The sequence below is a fragment of the Telopea speciosissima genome, chromosome 2 (assembly GCF_018873765.1).
Source record: "Telopea speciosissima isolate NSW1024214 ecotype Mountain lineage chromosome 2, Tspe_v1, whole genome shotgun sequence".
NCBI classification, from domain to species: Eukaryota; Viridiplantae; Streptophyta; class Magnoliopsida; order Proteales; family Proteaceae; genus Telopea; species Telopea speciosissima.
In genome coordinates this window covers 49751553-49774782 of record NC_057917.1, presented here as the reverse complement: position 1 = coordinate 49774782, position 23230 = coordinate 49751553, and the positions used below count along the sequence as shown (strand labels likewise).

The following is a 23230-nucleotide window of genomic DNA, read 5'->3' as shown; positions in this document are numbered from 1 at the left end:
CTATCAAATACAAAGGGAAAAGTCAGAATTCCACAAGGTCCAAGACTGGAAGAAATATTTGGAGGAGAGAGATGTCCAAGAAATCCAATGGAACTGCCCTTAGATGAAGGCCGAGATAGAAAAATCAGAAACATCAGGGAACAATTATGTGAGATTCATGGGTTTTACTCACACCAGTTTTTATATCCCTTCCTTAGTATCTCCGAGGCAGGAACAACCTAAGATGGAGGATTTCAGAATCCCAGAGCTGTGACACAAGAAGTGGTGATTCTGTTATCCGAAAAATGTTACAAATAAGTGATATCAATTTGATGTTCCTCCTTTCTCATGTAATGAAACCATTTACCAATGGAATTTGTGCTTCTAAGGAAAGGGATGGAGTCTCATGTGCATTTCAAAGAAAGAAATATCCAATGAATTCATAAACAATTCGTTTATGTGTACAAAAAAGGAAGAAGAAAAGTGTACATAAAAATTGCACCAGTATCCATACCAAAATGTATAAATAAAAAAAAGAAGAGGGGAAGGAGAGTAAATGTACATAGTTGCAACAATACTTCCAAATAAAAAAAAGGAACAAAAACAAAAAAAAAGAGCGGTCATGACTCAGGGGAGTAATCGTCAACATCCAAGCCTTCCCCCTCTTTGCTTTGGGATGCTATCAGGGCATCCCTCTCGACCTCAACCCGCGTAAGGTTGAGCTGCAGTCGATCATTTGCAAGCTTGAGTCTCTCAATCTCTCTCCGGCAATGGTCGAGCTTAACCCTCTAAAAAAAAAGAAAGAGAGAGAGAGGAAAATCAAAAGATAAGCAAGAAAAAAAATAATAATAAAAAAATGAAATAAGAAAAAAAAAAGAGAGGGGGGGGGGGGAAAGAGACGAAGCATTACCATCTTATGGCCTGCGTCCACACGCGAGATGATCGTCTCATCCATGCTCGCCATCATGCGCCTCATGTCGGCGTATCGGCTCGCATCCACCTAAACATGATAATCATCCAAGATGTCAAGAATTTGAAAAATAACGGATGAAGTTAGGAAAGTTAGATGTGCTTACCCCATCATAAGGAAGAGGGAGGCCTAGGTCCGTGTCTACAGCCCGAGGAGGTGGTAAGATGACCTCAACCATCCCAGGCTCGTGGTGGTGAATAAACCACGAACGATACCCTAGAATGTGGTCATCTGGACCAGCAATCCGTAGGGCTGGGACCTCTCCAGAAGGCCCAACACCTGACTCCACCTCCCCTACTCGGGAGGCGCAAGAAGAGCTCCCACCACCATAGACCCCTGGAATCATGGGGCAACCTGGAAACTATCAAGAAAAGAAACACATCAGAATAAAAGCTAGTTTAACAATCTGAGGAGAAGAGGGAAAAATGGAGAAGATCTTACCTGAGGTCCCTCGCGGGTGAGGGGGACGCAGACTGTCTCTCGGAGAAGGAAGTCGGTATAGTCCGTCTCGGCTACCACCAGCCCAGTCGCAGGCTCACCAACCCTCCAGTGCCCGATCTCATCCTGATCCATCAAGGTTGGCTGATGGACCCGAGCAGGAGGAGGGCAGGGCACCAAGAGAGCCTCAGACCACTGCAGGGACACTCGCTCTCCCAAGTAAAAGGCAAACCCCCATGGGCCCTCAAAAAGGACCCTATGAGTGGAGAGAGCTGAGGCCCTGTCAAACATGTCCGGCTCTAAACCATCTCCCCCAAATAAGGACAGAGAGAAGCCTGTCAAGTAAGAGTCAAGATCAATGCAAAAAAATAAGAGAAGAAAAGAGAAAATAAGATAAATAACCACTTTAAATTTACCTCGGTAGGCTGCAGCTCGTTCAGGAGGCCGCGAATGGACCCAAGGTCCTTATGGCGATCGCTCCTGAGCAAATGGGACTTACATCATCGTGTAGTCCGAGGAAAGGTGGTTCTGGGGTCATCCCCAGGTCTAAAAGTAGGGATCCGGAATCGAAGGATCTCATAGCTCCACGTCTATAATAGACAATCATAAGTAAGCTCAAATAAATAAGAATAAGATAAAAATAAAAAAGGAAAGAGAAAAATGCAAAGTTGAGAGAACTAACCCATAGGACGTAGCAGCATCCGATCAGGTTCGGTGACCCCACAACCAGATAGTCTAACATATCCAGGAAGTAGGCGTACGTCGAGCCCCCCTAATCATAGCCCGCGGCCACGTCAAAGTGCTCAAAGAAGTGAACATATGCGGCATCGACTGTCACCATACCCGTTATATCGCTAAAGATCACCTCCGCCAGCAAGAAGAGGAGGAAGCATCGAGCCTGCTGATCCTGAAGGACGGATGGTGACTGGTCTGTAACGACCCTCTCATCCCAGGTACCCCTCAGGACCGATGCGGGGATCTCTCTCCCTGTAACGGCAATCCCCAACTACTGCATGTAATACTCCAGGCGCTCTGATGGCTCCGTCGAGGCTATAATCCTCTCCTCCAGAGTCAGTGTCACGGGTAACCCACCAAAGGGTAATCCCGTAATCATGTAGATATCTAGGGGGGTGACCGTCGCCTCACCAAAGGGAAGGTGAAACGTATGGGTGCTCGGCCACCACCTCTCTATCAGAGCCCTCGTAGTCAGACTATCCAACTCGCGAGCTAGGGACGAGGCGATGTGTCCCAGCCCGGTCCGAACTACCCACGACTGTACCATCGGGCAGAGTGTGCGGTACCACTTTGAAACAGCCTCCAGCCCACAATACTTCTTGGGCGAAGGAAGGGGGCTGCCCTGCAAAGAAAAATAAGGCAAATGGTTAGCCAAAATAATTGGGACAACAATTAAATAAATAGTAAAAAAAAAAAAAGAGAGGGAGAGACTGTAAAAGGGGGCATTACCTCGGTTTATGTGCTGAAAAACACTTAGGGTAGTGATTAATGGCATCGCTTTGATTTACGTGCTACTAGGTGCCTAGGAGGGTATCTAGAGGTGTTACCTAGATTTGTGTGCCAAAAGATACTTAGGGTAGTGTCTGATGGCCTTGCTTTGATTTACGTGCCACTAGGTGCCTAGGAGGGTATCAAGAGGCTTTACCTAGATTTGTGTGCCAAAAGATACTTAGGATAGTGTCTGATGGCCTCGCTTTGATTTGTGTGCCCACTAGGTGCCTAGGAGGGTATCTAGAGGCGTTACCTAGATTTACGTGCCAAAAGACACTTAGGGTAGTGTCTGATGGCCTCGCTTTGATTTGCATGCCACTAGGTGCCTAGGAGGGTATCTAGAGGCATTACCTAGATTTGCATGCCAAAAGACTCTTAGGGTGGTGTCTGATGGCCTTGCATTGATTTACGTGCCACTAGGTGCCTAGGATGGTATCTAGAGGTGTTGCCTCGATTTGTATGCTAAAAGATACTTAGGGTAGTGTTTGATGGTCTCGCTTTGATTTACATGCCACTAGGTGCCTAGGAGGGCATCTAGAGGCGTTACCTAGATTTGCATGTCAAAAGACACTTAGGGTAGTGTCTGATGGCCTCGCTTTGATTTACGTGTTATTAGGTGCCTAGGATGGTATTTAGAGGTGATACCTAGATTTGCGTGCCATTAGGTGCTTGGGGCAGAATCAAGGGACGTTACCTCGAATCTATGCGATGAGATATGAAGCTAATATAAATAAAATGCATAAATTAAAAGGGAAAGAGTAAGAGTACTGACCTGGCCCCATATGGAGTGGCAACCATGGTGGGCAGTGTCGGCTAAGGTAACCCCTGAAATATACCATGCAGCTCGTGCATCGTGAGTGGTAGTACCGAGTAGTGGCTCCCGGTGAGACTGGCGTCCTCGTCGATGAAAAGACATGATGTGAGTGAATAAAAAGGGAGTGAAGTCTAAAATCAAAAATAGCAGAGCTTCGCAGCAGAAATGAGAGTGAAGAAATGAGGGAGGGAGCCCTCTATTTATAAACTCTCCATCGCGCCCACGGCGCCGTGGAATTCTCCACAGTCCCGTGGGACAGTGGACCACGGCACCGTGGAGGTTTACCCACGGAGCCGTGCACGCGGGGCCATGCAAGCACGGTGCCGCTCATACAAGGAGCTGTGCAGACACCCACACGGCACCGTGGACCCAACAAAAAAAAAAAAAATTCCCAGTGAATGCTTCGGTCGAGTGGTGCCTTATCAGCCTCCAAACTTGATGGTTTTGATCGAGTGGCACCTTATAACCATCCAAGTTTGACTTTCGGTTGAGTGGTGCCTTATCACCCTCCAAACTTGATGGTTTCAGTCGAGTGGCACCTTATAACCATCCAATTTTGACTTTCGATCGAGTGGTGCCTTATCACCCTCCAAACTTGATGGTTTTGGTCGAGTGACACCTTATAACCATCCAAGTTTGTCTTTCGATCGAGTTGTGCCTTATCACCCTCAAATTTGATCTTTGGGCCGAGTGGTGCCTTATCACCCTCCAAACTTAATGGTTTCGGTCGAGTGGCACCTTATAACCATCCAAGTTTGACTTTCAGTTGAGTGGTAACTTATCACCCTCATATTCGATCTTGTGGGCCGAGTGGTGCCTTATCTAGGTCTTTGGTTGAGCGGTGCCTTATCACCCTAAAAAATTGTTTGAGCAATGCTCACAAGATAAAGATTTGGTTCTTCCGAGTTTTTCTTTTGAGGATTATCGAAAGATTTCATCGCGATTAACCGCCTGTTTTTAGCAACTCTGCCGCCTTTGAGCAAAGCGTCAGTAGTACATGCTCTTGGTGACAAAATTCAATGGTCTTTGGTCTTTACCCTTCGGCTGTTGGCACAGGCCTCGACCAAAGAGGGGCAAACTGTAGACACTGATTTTTTGTCACCCCCCAATTGGCGATGATGACAACGGGACATTGATGATGGACAACGCACTTTCCCTCTTTTTAGACCCAAGATATCTGACCCATAAGACCAAGAACTATGTTGAACACAAAATGGCCCATTTTGAGCCCAAAAATAAGGAAAAATGGCATTGCGCTCCCACGGCGCCGTGGACTCTTCCCACGGTGCCGTGGACACCTTCCCACGGCACCGTGGGTGCCTTCCCATGGCACCGTGGGGATGTGTACCGGATTTTCATGGTGCCATGAGGGGGTGTGATATCAGCCTGCTGACGTCACCCATGGCGCCGTGGAAAAGTCCCCCACGGCACCGTGGAGGACTTATCCGGCCAGGAGAGAGAAGGGGTCCCTCCCTATAAATAGGAGGGTCCCCTCACACATTTCCCAAGGAAGATTGGGTGGAGAGTCCCTCCCCAAGTGATTCCTAGCCTCTTTTCCTCCCTTTTCACCCTCATTTCTCCTCCTTCTCTCATGAGAGTGTGAGTGCTTGAAGTTTTCTTGTGGCAGACAGATCCTTCGATTGTCCCTCTAAGTATAGAGCACTTTGGCTCCTTGGTATTGTTATCCCGTTTATGAACGGATAACCATCAAAACTCTTTTATTATAGACATTATTCTGTCTGTTTACCCCTCTCCAAATCACTTGAAAGAGCTGTTACTTTACCGAGAAAGAATCGGCGTCAGTCCATTCGTCTATTTCCCCTGAGCCAGGGGAATACAACCGTACAGTTATAATTACTGCATCTTTGTTGATTCAATGTAGTCCTTTCATATTTCATCGTTTTAGCCTGCATTTTTCATATATGTAATGTAGTTTATTATGCTTTAGTTCAATTCATAGCATCTAAATGTAGCCCATAATATCCCCCATACCCGTAATAAAAGAGAGAGAACATTCATCCTTATGTAGCATCTAACACAGAGAGACCGGCATCGGCCGGGTGAGGTGGGTGCCTAACACCTTCCCACACTCGTAACCTGACCCCTTACCCGAATCTTTGTTCGGACCATATGGAGTCACGTAGCCCGATTTCGCTCACAACGGGTAGGGCTACACTTAATGGGTCCTAGGCCCTAACCCTAGGTGGCGGCTTCACATTACATTAGCATATTTTAATGCATGATCCCAATCCCCTATTTATCAATATTATACATTCACAATATTATCCATATCCATATACACACACACATATATCTCCCAAACCCCTATGTCGCCATACACCATGAGGGCTGAGGAACCCTCGTCCCGAGGGACCACGGTACTTACAGATGTCTTTTAGGTCCTAAAAGTGTCTGGGGGGGAACTATGATCATGGGAAAGAAATAAAATCGAATCCCGAGCTGGGATTCACCAAATCCTTGAAATCTCACCAAAACAGCATGTAGTGAGGGAGAAATGCTGCCATTTTTGGACCAAATGTATTTGATCCCAAAGCAACACCAAGGGGTTTTTAGCCAGGTTCGAAGCCTACCCCAACTACGATCACAGTTTGTGGGGCTAGTTTGGGTTTGTCTAAGTGCGTCAAGACCATTTACCGTTATTTTAAAAATCATTTTATTTATTTTTAGCCATCTATACCAGTATAGGGGCTGAGAACATTGCCTAAGGCAAAGAAGACACTATGGACTATAATGAGAGGACCACTTTCATACTTTAGGAAAATTCCGAGCTCATTATCGTCTAGGGCCACTCAATGGGAGACAAATTGAGGTGTCTAAAACAAGGCACAATCCAGACCTAGATTCTTGCAATACGGCTCGCCGGATTTCTTCTCGAGAGCAACCGAAATAGACCGAATGCTCATCTGATTAGGCCGGCAGGATCTGGCTCATCGGTTCCTCTAGGAGGCTTGCCAGTTCCATGTTTGCTTATACTTGAAAGATAAGGTCTACCCAGTTAAAGGTCTCACCAGCACCGTTTATTATACCCGTGCCCAAATTAACCCTACTTTGGATTGTGTGCATAGGTACTACTCCAATAGTCCTCAATTCTGTCAGTGTGTGGGGCTGTAAATCTCGAATATCCACGTAGATTCATTATCGAGGTACCAAGAAGGTACTTAGATTGTGGTCGATGGATATATTATTCCCCAATCTCGTAGGGATGGAGATCTGAAACCACTGTCGAATGACTGATCCAAGGTAATTACCCTTGACTATTTTGTCCTTGAATGCATGGTAATATACTAATAGAAATACCCTGCATAGAACCCCATAAGTGCCTTTGAGTCGGGAAGACACTGCTGAGTTTTCAGCTGAAACAAAGCAAGAAATGGCCAACCGACTGATCAATATAGGCTGACTCAGATCAGCCGGCCCCTTCTATTGGCTGGTTCTGCTGTCCAAAAATTGAACTATTGCTCGTGGGGCCTCTCTCGTGGGTTCAAACTCAAAATAAAACCTATATTTACCCCCTTCATACCCATTATGAAGTCAAGGAGGTGGACCCGAGAGGTCCAACTGATTGAGTAATCAGTTTTGATCAATTTAGTACGCAAGAAAATAGGCCCTAGTGGCCAAAGGGTATAAAGAGGGAGTTATGAGTTTAAAAACCTCATTTCTCATCAAAACACCAGCCGTGGGAGGGACAGAAGAAAGAAGAAGGGAAAGGAAGGAGAAGAAGAGGAGGCTCGAACCCACGGTGTCTGCTGTCTCTACTCCATCTCAGGTAGGAGCATCTACTCTCTATTGCTCTTTCCATTCCTACTGTTCTATACCTAGAACTAGAGTTTTTAGCTGGGTTTCACTTAGAACCCAATGTTGTGCTTGGAAGCCAGCCTGAGTGTGGTTGTATGAGGACAAATTATCCTCTTGCACACTCCCAATCCTAGTTAGAAATTGATTCCATCGAGGTTTGGGTGAAAATGGCCCAAACCCTAACTTTAGGATTTTGATAAGAGATTTGATCATATCTCTAGTTTCAACCAATGAAACCCGATTCCATTAGGCTTAAAATGTAGGTGGAGCAATCCCCTACAATCTCTATGGAACGGAAATGGCCCCGACACAATGCCGATCAGAGCCTAACTAAAAAACATATTCATGGACTGCCTACCGGTGGAACCACTGGTAGAAGTCCAGTTCAGCCGTCTGCTTCTACCGGCTGGTAAAATTTGGGATCTGAAGCTCCTGCTTTAAGTACCAATAGAAGTACTAATGATCAACCAGCTGAACCCTGATCAACCGCCTACTTTTACTGCCTGGTTTCTAGAGTTGAGTTTGACTCTATCCTTTCGAGAATTCTTCGGACATATCTCCAACATTAGTTTTAACTTAATGTACACCTAATTTGGTTAGAGACAAGTGGAACGGTGAGGCATATTAGGGATTCTATCGAGCTTTGATTTTGGGATTGAATCACCTAATCGTTTGATAAGGTGAGTGGGTGTGGTTTGATTTATTTTTGGAGTGTTTTGCATTTTAATTATTTGTGTGATACATGCATGCATGCTTAATTAATTTTTAATAACAACTATGTATGCTTGGTTATCAATGTCACTATGTATGTTTAAATTACTTTGATTCTTGAATGTGAATTATGTTTGGAAAATGGGATACGGTGTGACCGAGGTGGATTTCAGTACCGTGATCGCCATACTAGTAAGATGATCATGTACATTAATGTAGGGTTGAAAATGGGTTGTGGTGTGGATGTGGTCCATTCCGTATTTGCCATATTGTATTTAAATTCTATAATTGCTGCATTAGAAATAATTGATGCATTAGGTCATGGAAACGAGTTGCGGCGAGGCCGATGGGGATTCCGGCTCCATATTCGTCATACTTATTGTATATGCATATTCCTGTGTCACTAGCATGATGCATTTGCATTTGCAGTGCTAGTATGTTATTTATCTGTGGTATGAGACTCGGATCTATTTCATACTTGCATTGCATCTATCACATAAATTGAATGGTGGTTAGGATGATTACTCTGTGCTACGACCCTTGCCAATAGGGGTTTACATGTTGAATAATCTGCCCAGACGACCGGTATGACCGATTGAGGTATCAGGACCGTGATGGGAGGATTAACTATCAGGGGTTCGCTAGGTAAACCAGCTTGACTAAATGAGGTACCGGGACCAGCGAGCTTCCAAGTACAACCTGGGTTATCACTGGGAGATGAGGCACTTACCGGTCCAGGGGATACCGCCTATGTTGCAGTAGCATGTTTACCAGAGACTTAGACATTGATTGTTAGATGGGCAATAATCAAATGAACTCATTGCATTGCATCATCTATTGTTTATGTATGCTTGCATAACCCCATCCCTTATTGATCTTAATGAAGCTCACTCCATGTGAATACCCCTTTTAGATTGTGATGTAGGTTTTTTCATGGGTGGGCACCGATGCTTCTTTCGCTACTGCTATCTATGGTGATGGTTGGTGGACTCTAAAGCTCGAGGGACATAGAGCTGATTGTAGCTGTGATGCATGTGTTTACGAAGCATAATGATTGAAGATGTGATCCCTCTCTTGTATTTGCGATACATTATATTTTGATGTATATCGAGGATATGATCCTCAACCTTCTTTTGATCCTCTGTTCTTTTGATGTAATACGTGATGTAGATATTACATATGTCTTGTTGTGGATATGGATAAAGGATAAACTTGTTACTATAATTATATGTATAACACGGTAGATTCCAGTGTCAAATTTACTATTATATTTCTATCTTCCACTGCTCTGATTATCGATTATTGTTGTGGATTGCAATGTTATATACTGTGTCTGAGATTCTGGAGGTTTAGTAGGATGGCGGTAAGCATCCTAGTCACATTCCTTAGGTTTCTGGGAGTGGGGTGTGACACTGTCTCATTCATTCACGCATAACATTACCCATGTGATGTATTTTGACTTTACATGTATTCATTCCCCATTTATCATTGATGTATACTAATACTTATTGTATGGTCAAACCTCAAGGTATGTCCCTCAAAACCCACTTTTCTTTCTGTACTTTATTTTTCATTGTACCTTAATTTTATTTTTGTGCATGTTGCATTATTAATTTGGCCAAATAATAGGATGATCAGATTGAATGGGTTACCTAGGGTGCCTAAGACCTTCCCCAGACCGTAACTTGACTCGTACCCAAACCAATGGACCAATAGTCCCTAATGGGCATTCTAGAAGTTGACTTTACTTTACGGTTCCTAGACCCTCATCTAGGTGGCAACTCCAACATTCAATTCACTCCTCTCTCTTCTCCCTCAAGGAGGGATGAGCTGGAGGATTCATGGCGACCCCGCCCACTGTCCATTGTCCTCACACTTGCCCCATGATGTTGCATAAAACCAAAACCAAAACAAAAAACTAAGCACATTGATGTTGTAGCATGATCACAATGGACCTAGATATATGAAGCAAAATTCATTCATCGGTTACTAAAATATTTACATACAAAACCAATATTGCATCTTTCACTATTTTGTTCCCTGTTTATTAGCTGATTTTATTAGTCACCTCATGTTCTTTGTTTATTAGCTTATTTTATTAGTCACCTCCTGAAGCTTCAATCTCTATTTTCTTCTTATAGAATATTATAACTTGTCACTTGAAATGTGTAATAATATTAGTGGAAGAGAACTCTACCTGGTCTCGTGCAACACCCTATCCCTGCATCCAAACACAGGGTTATGTGAAATGATCGTCATGCCCATAGGAATTTCTACCTTTCCATGGGGGTTCGTTGGTCATTTTTTGCGGCCTTATGTCTGGGTGCATGGCTGCATATAGCACACGACCAGGTAGCATTCTTTCTCCCATGATTTTAATAGTAATTTAATACTAATGCTTATATTTTTCCCAAATTGTAACGACATTTTCATAATTATTTTAGTAGAGGAAAAATTTAATGACATTTTTGTAATTCTTTTATGGAGTTTTGGATGGTATTGACATTACGAAATTATTTGGGTTAATTATGATTGTAATGTCATTTCTGTAAATATTGGCAATAATGTTAAGAAATTGTTCTAAAACAGGTTTTACCAAAACACCATTGCTGTTTTTTTCTGTTCTGAAAAAGATTTACCATTTTACCAAAGACTCATCTAAAAGCAAAGAACACAATTCTAGAACAGAAATGGAAAAAGATGATTCTGCTAAAGAATAGCATTCCTAGATGAGAAACGTTACCAAATGCAGCCTAATAAATTAAACAAAACCATGGCCATTCCTCCATCCCGTCTTGCGAGCACCATTGGACCAATTTTGAGCAATCCGAGTAGATCACAGGTGGTCTCTCTCCTAGTCAAAGTGTTTCTTTGATTCTATTTGTACCCTATTTCAGTCAAGAAGCATGGGCTAGTAAGACCAAATCTAGAACAAAAAAAGTTCGAAGCGGCCATAAGAGATCATTTGGGCCAAGATGGAACAACTCATTTGGGCTGAGATAAGGAGGTCGTTGAGACTTGACCGAGACAGTTATAGTCAATCTTCATGATCCCAACATAATTGGAGTGGTTATGGACAGATGAGAATAAAAGTTACAACTGCAAGTGGAGAACATAGAATTTTTCAGTTCTAGAACCTCGCAAGTATAAATAAAGGATTTGAAGGAGGAAGAAGGACCTTTCATCAAATAAAAAACACCAGAATCTTTTTATCTTTATCTTAGGAAGCAGGAGTAGTTTAGTATAATCTTAATTTGTAGGATCCCAGTTTGACAATCTTTTGAGGAGATAAAATCTTATGTATTCAATCGTTCGAGAGAGAGAGATTGTTACACCCCTGCTCCTTACAACACAGTAGATGTGACTAGGATGCTTACCATCATCCTACTCAGCCTGCCAGGCTCTCTAACATAGTATCTTAACGTCACAATCCTTACTCAAACTGTAACAATCAAAAGTAGTGAAAATGTGAAATACAATATCTTAACAAGTCATGTATTTTGGAATCTAAAATATTAAATATTACATAATTGTGAATTATTCTTGTTCTCCAATCATTTCTCAAGACATAATAAAATATCATTTATACAATTCTCCAAATATCATCAAAATATAATAAAATAGGATGGAGACATCAAGTCCTCAATCACTGCACGCTGAAAGCACGTCATCACAGGAATAACCCGAATCATGCTCCATAGCATCAAGGTTCCACCAGTCCATCTCACAATCATCTGCATAGGTTGTTGTATCCGCACTCGTCGATGCAACACATCTGCATCAACAACAAAAAGGGGGCACGCACATGGTGTGAGCTTCACTAAGCTCAATGAGGGATGGGGGCATGCAACCAGACACAAAAATAAATGATGTGGTGCATGGATTCATTTTTTTACAATAACTTAACAATAAAACTAAGTCTCCAGTAAGATGCTACTGCAGCACATTAAAATGTATCCTTAGTCCCCGAATGCATTCTAGGTCTCTTAGCAAACCTTGATTAGGCCCTATCGGTCCCAGAATTACCATCCGTCACCCGGCTCGGTCCTCCTCTGGAAATAATCACATTGTAACGCGGAAGTAATATTCAAGAAAATCATCATCAGACATACCATAAAAGGCCATCCAACGCGTAACCTTGTTGGCTAGGGGTTGTAGAAACCGGGTTGGTTATCCTGACCACCAATCATTCTACTTGAACAATATGCATCATATATATATGTATATACTTGAGGCCGGAGATCACATTATCGGAGTCATGCCTTGGCCACACCGTCCTCCCGTTTCCTCAAGCATAAACATACACATACAACAAGTAGGATGAATACGGTACCAGAATCATACCTCAGCCACACCGCAACCCATTTCCAAGCCTAATGTAGCACATGTTTTTATTACAATAGTTATAGTGGTAAATACAATTAGTATGGAATATGGTATTGGAATCATGCCTCAGTCACACTGCATCCCATTTCCAAGCCTATGTCTAATGCACATGATGCAACATGATTACATCATTAGTATGACAATCAAGGTACTGGAATCCACCTCGGCCATACCGATCCCATTTCCCAAACACATATGAGATCAAGATTTAAAGTAGTTTAAGTATACATAGTGAAGTTATGAAATCAAACGTACATAGTGAAGGTTATAGAACAAAATGACGAATGCCATGCGTGTACCACACATCATTATGAATTTAAAACACTCCAAAAATTAAGTCAAACTACACCCACTCACCTTGTCTCAAAGACTTGGTGAATTCAAATCCCAAGTTGATTGCCCAAGCGAATCCCCGATATGCCTTGTTTGAGTTAAAATAAAACCGCAAGCTTACGGGTCAATCGTAGCTACGGGTCGAACACGAGGAGATATACGCCACTCTATTTAACTAACTTAAAAGTAAAACAAAGTGAACCAAATTAAAGTGTTAAATTAAACTAATTAAACTAACGAAAATCAATGCATCCTAACTCATAAGCATCTAACAAAATTAAGGGATTAAATCGGCGTCCTAACACATGAGCATCTAACCTATCAAACTAAAGCGAATTGAAAGGAATAAAAATGCAGCCACACATACTAACCACATAAAAAGAAATAAGGGAATAAAAATGCATCCACAAACCACAACCATATAAAATTAAAATAAAAGAAATAGAGGGAGAAGAAGAAGAAGATAGAGAGAGATAGAGAAAATGGAGAATGAGATTGAGAGTTTAGATAGTAAAACCTGGATGTGCTTGCATGAATGTAATTGAAAAGCTTGAATACTTGCATAAACTTACCATGGCCTCCTCTTCTAAATCTTCAAGTCTTGTCATCAACTTAAGAACTTAGACTAGAAGGCTTAAAATCTAAACTAGAATCAAGAAATTATAACCCAATTGAAGACTTAAATTGAAATTAAAGCATAAACTAAACCTATTATAACCATTAAATAAAAATAAAAAAAGCAAACTAGAACTTAAAAAAGCCAAAAATCACAAATTAGAAAGAGAAGAAGAGAAGAAATTTCACTACGTGAATGAGCAAAATTTACAAGAGAGGTAGGGGGTATTTATAGGGGAAAGGGGAGAAGAGAGAAGAGGGAAGTGTAGGAGAAATATTCCCAAAGAAAAGAGAATATTCTCTTCTCCTTCCTCCTTTACATTGCCTTGAATCCCAAGAAAAAAGAAAAAAAATAGAAAGAGGGAGAGAAAAGAATATTGTTTACATAAACCTTTTATTTCTAGAAAAGTAAATTTCTAATTCTAACTTGTGCTTCCTTTTCTTTGTAGATATCTTCTCCAAGCAATAAAATCAAAGCATCTTTGATTTTTCAACCTTCCATAGATGAGAAAATATCTTTCAAAATAAATCTATCCCAAGTGAAATTTTAGGAATGCCCTTGAAAAGTTGGAGGAAAGAGAGAGAGAGAGTGATGACTAGGATTCCACTCAACCAAATAACAAAATCCCCAATGTGTCCTCTAAAAATCGTGAGGCATTAAATGCAGCCCATAAAAATCGTGGACACCTTGTGGGCCTTCAAAATTAATGGAATCTAATGGCAATGTGGGTCCCTCCATGTGGGTAGCAGTCCTTCTCTCTCTTCAAGAATGCAAAATTATCAAAACGGTCCTATACTTGCAGTAGATCTCCACCATTGCTTAGAAATATCTTCTATAATGTCAAAAATGTCCTTGGACAGTGGTAGACTGACTATGGGCTTGCACTACAGCTCCTTTCTGACCCATCATCCTTTCTTGGACTGAAAAGAATAATCAACTGTACGGTGGGCTAGACGAATGCGTACTTGCATTCCATCACATCCAACTTGCTCCAAATTTAGTACTCTTTACAGCCATGAAAGGAAAAATGACAACTTTACGTGTAACTTAGAACATACAGCTCCCGATAGTCCAGAATAGCCCAAAACCTGAAAAACACAAGAAGGCACCAAAGTAACTCTGTCCAATGTGGTAAAATGTATGCTTTATGCCCTAAGATTTCACACATAAATGTGCTCATCAGATTCCCCCACACTTGAACGTTACTTGTCCTCAAGTAAAGCAAAAAGAAAAACTAACCTAAAATGCAGAAAATCCTAACTCACTTTCGTAGGAATCACGGTTGCACTTAGCATGTGCAACAAGCCTTTAAACCCCTAGGTTACCCCTAGTGGACGAGTTATGTTTCGTGGGTGTTTGCAGTGAATATACACCCAAAATTCAATAAATCAAAAAGAATGATGTAAATTTTTCTCATGGCATAAGTAAGATAGTGCACACAATCTCAAAGAAATACTCAACTAAAGATCAAGGAACCAAATGGTTCCCCCACACTTGAATTTTATCACCCCACATCAATTTAATTAACAAGCATGCATCAAGGTCAAGGGATCTCCTAATATTTTCTGAACACTACTCACCTTCAAGTAAACCACTCATAATATCAATGGAACCAAAGACTTAGGCATTGAGTATTTTTTTACCATACTCTTTTTTTTTTTCAGGCATTAAGGCAAATGTTTTTTTTTTTTTTTTTTATTTATTTTTAACAACAAACTTTATTTCTACTCCACTACTGTTCTCTGAATGACATGGCGGAGTATACACTAGACACCCAAATACTTGGTAGCTTCGCTTTTTGCATATATCCATAAGATATTGAGACATTGATGCAAGAGTTTTTTTTTTTTTGAGTTTCCTTCCAAGGAGTTTCGATCAAGTCATCCTGCTTCATGAGGCACAGTGCCCTGTCTAGTCCCAAGGAATTCCACTTTCCTATCTGTTTCTTTTTTTATTTCATTCACTTTCACTTTCATGCCTTGTCTTGCCACAAACAAGTTGGTCTCAACTACTAACCAAAAGATCAAGGGGTCCATAAAACACATAGAGAAATCTAGCCATCAAATGAAATAGCACTCATATTTTCCAACTCAATCCCTCTCACCGGATACAAACCAACTACCATCCTTAAAAAGGGATTTTTATTATTTCGCATGCTAGGGAACCTAATTCCCTCTTTCTCTCGCTTTGCAATCAAAGAGACTTATGCACAAAATCAAAACTACCGCCACAATCAAAATTCACAAATAAAGTCCAACACACCCCCCCACACTTAATTTATGCAATGTCCTCAATGCATGCAGAAAAGAAAGAGTAAGGACTAGGGAGGAGAAATATACCAGGAGGTCATTCTTCAAGGTAAAGAGGCTCATGGAGATCCATGACCTCTTCTACAAGTGGAGTGGGCATCTCAATGTATGGCTTCAATCTTTGGCCATTGACCTTAAATGTAGCACCCGTACTTGGAATGAGGACTTCAATAGCCCCATGAGGATAAACTTTTTGAACAATATAGGGGCCATCCCATCTAGAACGCAGCTTACCTGAAAAGATATGCAAACGAGAATTGTACAACAAAACTTTCTGGCCTACCTCAAAAGATTTTCTCAAAATGTGCCTACCATGGAAAGCCTTGGTTTTTGCCTTGTAAATTCGGACATTCTCATATGCCTCATTCCTAAGCTCTTTCAACTCAGATAGTTGGAGTTTCTTATGGGCACCTGTAGTGGGTAGGTCAAAGTTAAGCTTCTTGATATCCTAAAAGGCCTTGTGTTCAATCTCTACAGGTAAGTGACATGCCTTTCCATACACCAGACGGTACGGAGATTGACCAAGATCGGTCTTGAAGGCTATCCTATGGGCCTACAAAGCATCTACCAACGGGTTAGACCAATCCTTATGATTCGGGTTGATGGTTTTCTCAAGAATTTGCTTTATCTACCGATTTGAAACCTCAACCTGGCCACCAGTCTGGGGATGGTAGGGTGTGGCCAACTTATGGACGACACCATACTTTCTCATGAGAGCCTCAAAAGGCTGATTACAAAAATACTTGCCCCGATCACTAATGATAGGCCAGGGAGTACCAAAATGGGAGAAGATGTTCTCCTTCAAAAATTTCACAACCACCTTGTGGTCATTGGTCTTACAAGCAATAGCATCAATCCATTTGGACACATAGTCCACAACAAGTAATATGTACAGGTTACCAAAAGAGTTAGGGAAAGGCCCCATGAAATCAATACCCCATACATCAAACACCTCAACCACCAGAATTGGGTGGAGGGGCATCATATTCCTCCTAGAAAGACGTCCTAAAGATTGGCATAAAGAACATGCCTTGCAATAAGTAAAAGCGTCTTTAAACAGACTAGGCTAATAAAATTCACACTGTAAAATCTTGGCCGCCGTCTTATTGGGTCCAAAATGGCATCCACAAGCCTGATCATGGCAAAAAGATAAGACAGATTGTTACTCATAATCAAGAACACATCTCCGGATTACCTGATCCGGACAAGTCTTAAAAAGATAAGGATCATCCCAAAAGAAATATTTAACCTATGAAAAGAAACGATTCTTATCTTAGGTGGACCAATGTGCAGGTATCACACCCTTAACCAAATAATTGACAATGTCAGCAAACCACGGTTCACTAGACACTGCCATCAGAAATTCATCAGAAAAATTCTCGTTGACTAGAGAATCAACAGTCAAGGAATTAGGCAGCCGGGATAGATGGTCTGCAACCAAATTTTCACACCCTTTCTTATCCCTAATTTCAAGATCAAATTCTTGCAACAAAAGGACCCGCCTAATGAGGCGAGCCTTGGCATCTTTCTTCTACACAAGATATTTGATAACTGCATGGTCAGTATAAACAATCACATGTGATCCAACCAAGTAGGGCCTAAACTTCTCTAAAGCAAACACAACAGCTAAAAATTCTTTCTTAGTGGTGGTATAATTAAGTTGTGCATCAGTAAGAGTCCTACTTGCATAATAAATCACATGGGCCAATTTGTTGATTCTTTGCCCGAGAATAGCCCCTATAGCAAAATCAGAGGCATCACACAGAAGCTCAAATGAAACTGTCCAATTTGGAGCTTGAATAATGGGGGCTGAGGTCAATGCTCTTTTCAATTGCTCAAAACTCTTATGACACTCAGGAGAAAAATCAAATGGGCAGTCCTTTGCCAAAAGGGAGGTGAGAGGTCTAACTATCTGGCTAAAATCCTTGATGAACCTTCTATAAAAACCTGCATGGCCAAGAAAAGATCTAATGTCCTTCAAACTCTTAGGTGGTGGTAAATTGACAATAAGGTCCACCTTAGATCTATCAACTTTAATCCCCTCTTTAGACACAATGTGATCAAGAACTATGCCTTGCTTCACCATGAAGTGGCACTTCTCCCAATTCAAGACCAAGTTCTTTTCTATGGATCGTTTAAGAACCAAAGAAAGATGATGCAAGCAATTAGAAAAGGTAGAGCCGTGAATAGAAAAATCATCTATAAACTCCTTTAGAAAGTGCTCTACTATATTAAAAAAGATACTCATCATGAACCTTTGGAATGTAGTAGGGGCATTGCAAAGCCCAAAAGGCATACGTCGGTAAGCAAAAGTTCCATAAGGGCATGTGAATGTGGTCTTATGTTGGTCCTCTAAAGCAATAGGGATTTGGTTATAGCCTGCATAACCATCAAGAAAATAATAATATTCATGGTCAGCTAGTCTCTCTAACATTTGATCAATAAAAGGCAAGGGAAAGTGGTCCTTCCATGTTGCCGCATTCAATTTCCTGTAGTCAATGCACACTCTCCACCCCGTTTGCATATGGGTTGGAATTAATTCATTATTGGCATTCTCAACTACAGTGACTCCTCCTTTCTTAGGCATGATTTGCACAGGACTCACCCATTGGCTATCAGAAATAGGATAAATGATGCCATTATCCAAGCACTTTAGGATCTCTTTCTTGATTGCCTCTTTCATCACAGGAATAGTCCTCCTTTAGGGTTCCCTAAAAGGTTTGGAACTCTCCATCAGATGGATATGATGTTGAACAATGGAGGGGCTAGTACCTTTAATGTCAGACATGGTCCAACCTATGGCTTCCTTATGGTCCTTTAGAAGCTTAATCAACCCTTCTTCCTGAATAGAAGTCAAATCAATAGCAATAATAGCAGGAAGAGTGTGATCTTGCCCTAGGAAGGCTACTTGAGGTTGGAGGGTAATGCCTTTAACTCTAATATGGGGGGCTCAATAATAGAGGGTTTGGGAATGGAGGTGGATAGGGGTCCAAGGGGCTCCAAAGGTGGTTGGATGCTCCAGACCTCAGATAAGGGGGTATCATCAACACCTTTCAATTCCTGCATACATTCTTGAAATCCCAAATCAAAATCAATCACAAAGAACGTATTAATATCATCGAAAAATCCTTAAAGCATATGCACCTCTTCATCCATATCAGGCTGCTTGCCCAACCTAAACACATTGAAGTCAACAGAAATATTGTCAAAAGACAATTTCATGAGATCATTCCTGTAATTGATTAAAGCATTACTGGTAGCTAGGAATGGCCTACCCAAGATGATAGGGATTTGGTCCTTGAAGTTAGCAGTAGGTTGGGTATCTAAAACAATAAAATCCACAGAAAAAATAAATTTTCCAACCTTCAACAGGACATCCTCAATCATTCCCTTAGAAACTTTAACTGATCGATCTGCAAGTTGAAGAGTAATTTTGGTCGACTTCAGTTCTCTTAATCCCAGTTGTTGGTAGACATGAAAGGGTAAGAGGTTCACACTTACACCAAGGTCCAATAAGGCATGATCAATAGGGTTATTGCCTATAGTGCAAGAGATGGTGGGGCTTCTAGGATCCTTATGCTTGGCTGCTACTGGCTGTGAGATGAGAGAACTAATGTTAGCAACCAAGAATGCCTTTTTGGGCACATTGGTGGTCCGCTTTTGGGTGCATAAGTCTTTAAGAACTTTAGCATAAGCGGGGATCTGGGAAATAGCATCCAACAAGGGGATATTCACCTGAACCTGTTTAAAAACATCCAAAATTTTCTCCACAGAAGGAGACTTCTTGCTACCAACCTATTTGGGAAAGGGGCAGGTGGGGTATAAACTCTTTCAGGGGTGGTCTCTTTTACTTTCTCAACAGAATCATCTTTGGTTTCCTTAACCAAATCATCTGGGATCTCTTTAGGTTCATCAGACGAACCAAGAACAGTAGGCACTTCAATGGCCTCTTCAGAAGGGGGAGAGTCAATAGGAGTATGAGATAGTAAAGACTAAGGTATACTAGCCTGTTGATACTCACGGCCACTCCTTAAAGCATAGACAGCATTAACCTGGTTGGAGGGCCCTTGAAGCTGTTGGCCTTGTATCGGGTTGAGTGGAGGAGCTTGGGTACCTTGTTGAATATAAACCTGATGCCTAGGATTTGGTTCAGGTTGGCTAGGTAACTTCCCTGTTTCCCTCTCATGCAAAATTGTGACAAGTTGGGTGAGTTGCTTCTCCATAAGGGTCATTCTTTTCTCAATCTCACCTATTCTTGGTGCCTCTCCTGTATTGATCAACCCTGGGGGTGGCTGATAGGGTGCAAAGAGAGGAAGCCTAGCAGAATTCATAGAAGGTCCTAGATGAGGATGAGGGGGAAAGGGGTTAGGAGATATTCCTTGGCTTTGTGGTGCATAGTTGGGCCTTTGGACACCAAGCTGGCCTTGATGGTTAAAGTTGGATGGGCCTGCTTAGTTCCCTTGATTCCAGGAGAAATTGGGGTGATTTCTCCATCCTGGATTGTAAGTATTGCTATATGGGTTATTTTGGTAGAGAGCACTTACATTCTCAGTGCTGAAATTGCCCACCAAGGTGTTGGGGCATTCCTCCAAAATATGTTCAAATGTTTGGCACCAACTGCATATTGTCACCTGGTTGATCTGGTTAACCGGTATAGAATCTTTAAGAACTATGGACTTCAACCTTTTTATGAGACTGTCAAGTTTGGCCTCCTTGGCTGGCATACCCTCAATGAGATACCCCTTAGTGGTCCTTTCAGCCTCTTGGGAAGAATCCCATTCCCCAGTCTTATCGATCAAGTTGGTTAAGAATGTCCATGCATCATTTTCCTCAGAAAAAGAAGTAAAGCCTGCAGGACACATAGACTCTACAAGTTGCTTGGTCTGATAATCAATACCCTCATAAATAATTTGGCATAGCTGCCACTAGTCAAAACCATGGTGAGGGCATTCTAAGAGGAGGTCCTTGAATCTTTCCATGAATTTAGAAAAGGACTCATGTGATTTCTGTCTGAACTGGAGGATGTCACTCTTAAGCTTGTTGGTCTTGTGAAGAGGGAAGAATTTTCTCAAAAAGACAATGGTGAACTCATCTCATGTATTAATGGAATTTGTAGGCAGTCCATAGAACCACTTCTTGGCCTGGTCTTTCAGGGCAAAGGGTATAAACCTAAGCCTAACTGCATCATCAGTCAAATTCTAGACCTTAATTAGAACACAGACCTCCTCGAATTCCCTAAGGAAGAGATATGCATCTTCATTGGCCATCCCATGGAAGTGGGGTAGCATGCTAATAAAGTTGGTCTTGAGTTCATAATTGTTTTCTGTAACAGGTGGTAAGTTGATGCAAGAAGGTTGTGCAGTCCTAGTAGGGTAAAACCTATCCTTCAGAGTCTTGGGTTGTTGGTCACCCATGGTCAAAGGTGGGGTTAAGGGTAATGGAGAAGGTGGTATTCTAATAAGACGATTAGATGAATCACGAATCCACACCGTAGCCACCTAAACAGATATGAGGTCTCCTTTAGAAAAATTGAAGTAAAATAAAAGACTTAAGAAAAAGTACTAAAAACAAGAGGGAGCCCAAGGTAGATAGTGCATCTATCCCTCAAAAATCGAAACAATGGTTCAAAAGCTGTAAGGATGCCATATAAGTTGATAGCAAGGGAACCCGTATAGTCTTCTATAGCCACCTATGGTCGACTCCAAATGGATTCTGATGTAGAGTGGAGGTCCACTATACGTTTATGTTTCCAACGCTCTCACTATGTCGCTTTCCTGTTATCAAAAGTGATCACCTCCAAAGATAAGTCACATGCCAATCCACCCAACCAAGTCAAGATGTAGCGTCACAGGTAACTTAATCCTATGAGGGACACCAAAAGATGGAGGCTTGAAGCATATGAACGACTTTAGATTGGGCGCACACTATTTGAAACAGAAGAGAAACAAGAAGAGGTTTTCAAAAACTGATTTTTTTTTTCAGAAGAAAAAGAGAAAATAATAAACTAAAACACTTCGAACTACTTAAAAATCAGATAAATAAAATGGACAATAATCTCCCCGGCAACGGTGCCAAAAATTTGTTTGAGTTAAAATAAAACCACAAGCGTATGGGTCAATCGTAGCTACGGGTCAAACACGAGGAGATATACGCCACTCTATTTAACTAACTTAAAAGTAATGCAAAGTGAACCAAATTAAAGTGTTAAATTAAATTAATTAAACTAACGAAAATCAATGCATCCTAACTCATAAGCATCTAACAAAATTAAAGGATTAAATCGGCGTCCTAACACATGAGCATCTAACCTATCAAACTAAAGCGAATTGAAAGGAATAAAAATGCAGCCACACATACTAACCACATAAAAAGAAATAAGGGAATAAAAATGCATCCACAAACCACAACCATATAAAATTAAAATAAAAGAAATAGAGGGAGAAGAAGAAGAAGATAGAGAGAGATAGAGGAGATGGAGAATGAGATTGAGAGTTTAGATAGTAAAACCTGGAAGTGCTTGCATGAATGTAATTGAAAAGCTTGAATACTTGCATAAACTTACCATGGCCTCCTCTTCTAAATCCTCAAGTCTTGTCATCAGCTTAAGAACTTAGACTAGAAGGCTTAAAACCTAAACTAGAATTAAGAAATTACAACCCAATTGAAATTAAAGCATAAACTAAACCTATTATAACCATTAAATAAAAATAAAAAAAGCAAACTAGAACTTAGAAAAGCCAAAAATCACAAATTAGAAGGAGAAGAAGAGAAAAAATTTCACTAAGTGAATGAGCAAAATTTACAAGAGAGGTAGGGGTATTTATAGGGGAAAGGGGAGAAGGGAGAAGAGAGAAGAGGGAAGTGTAGGAGAAATATTCCCTAAGAAAAGAGAATTCTCTTTTCCTTCCTCCTTTACATTGCCTTGAATCCCAAGAAAAAAGACAAAAACATAGAAAGAGGGAGAGAAAAGAATATTGTTTACAAAAACCTTCTATTTCTAGAAAAGTAAATTTCTAATTCTAACTTGTGCTTCCTTTTCTTTGTAGATATCTTCTCCAAGCAATAAAATCAAAGCATCTTTGATTTTTCCACCTTCCATAGATGAGAAAATATCTTTCAAAATAAATCTATCCCAAGTGAAATTTCAGGAATGCCCTTGAAAAGTTGGAGGAGAGAGAGAGAGAGTGGTGAATAGGATAGTGATGTCTAGGATTCCACTCAACCAAATAATAAAATCCCCAATGTGTCCTCTAAAAATCGTAGGGCATTAAATGCAACCCATAAAAATCGTGGACGCCTTGTGGGCCTTCAAAATTAATGGAATCTAATGGCAATGTGGGTCCCTCCATGTG

The 23230-nt window shown here is 41.2% G+C and overlaps 1 non-coding gene across 1 annotated transcript; it reads left to right on the top strand.

Annotated features, from left to right (window-relative positions):
* Window positions 1–20810: 20810 nt before the first annotated feature.
* Window positions 20811–20917, top strand: LOC122653300. The gene has a single exon (XR_006331737.1). It is a non-coding gene; the product is annotated as a small nucleolar RNA R71 (small nucleolar RNA).
* Window positions 20918–23230: the final 2313 nt, after the last annotated feature.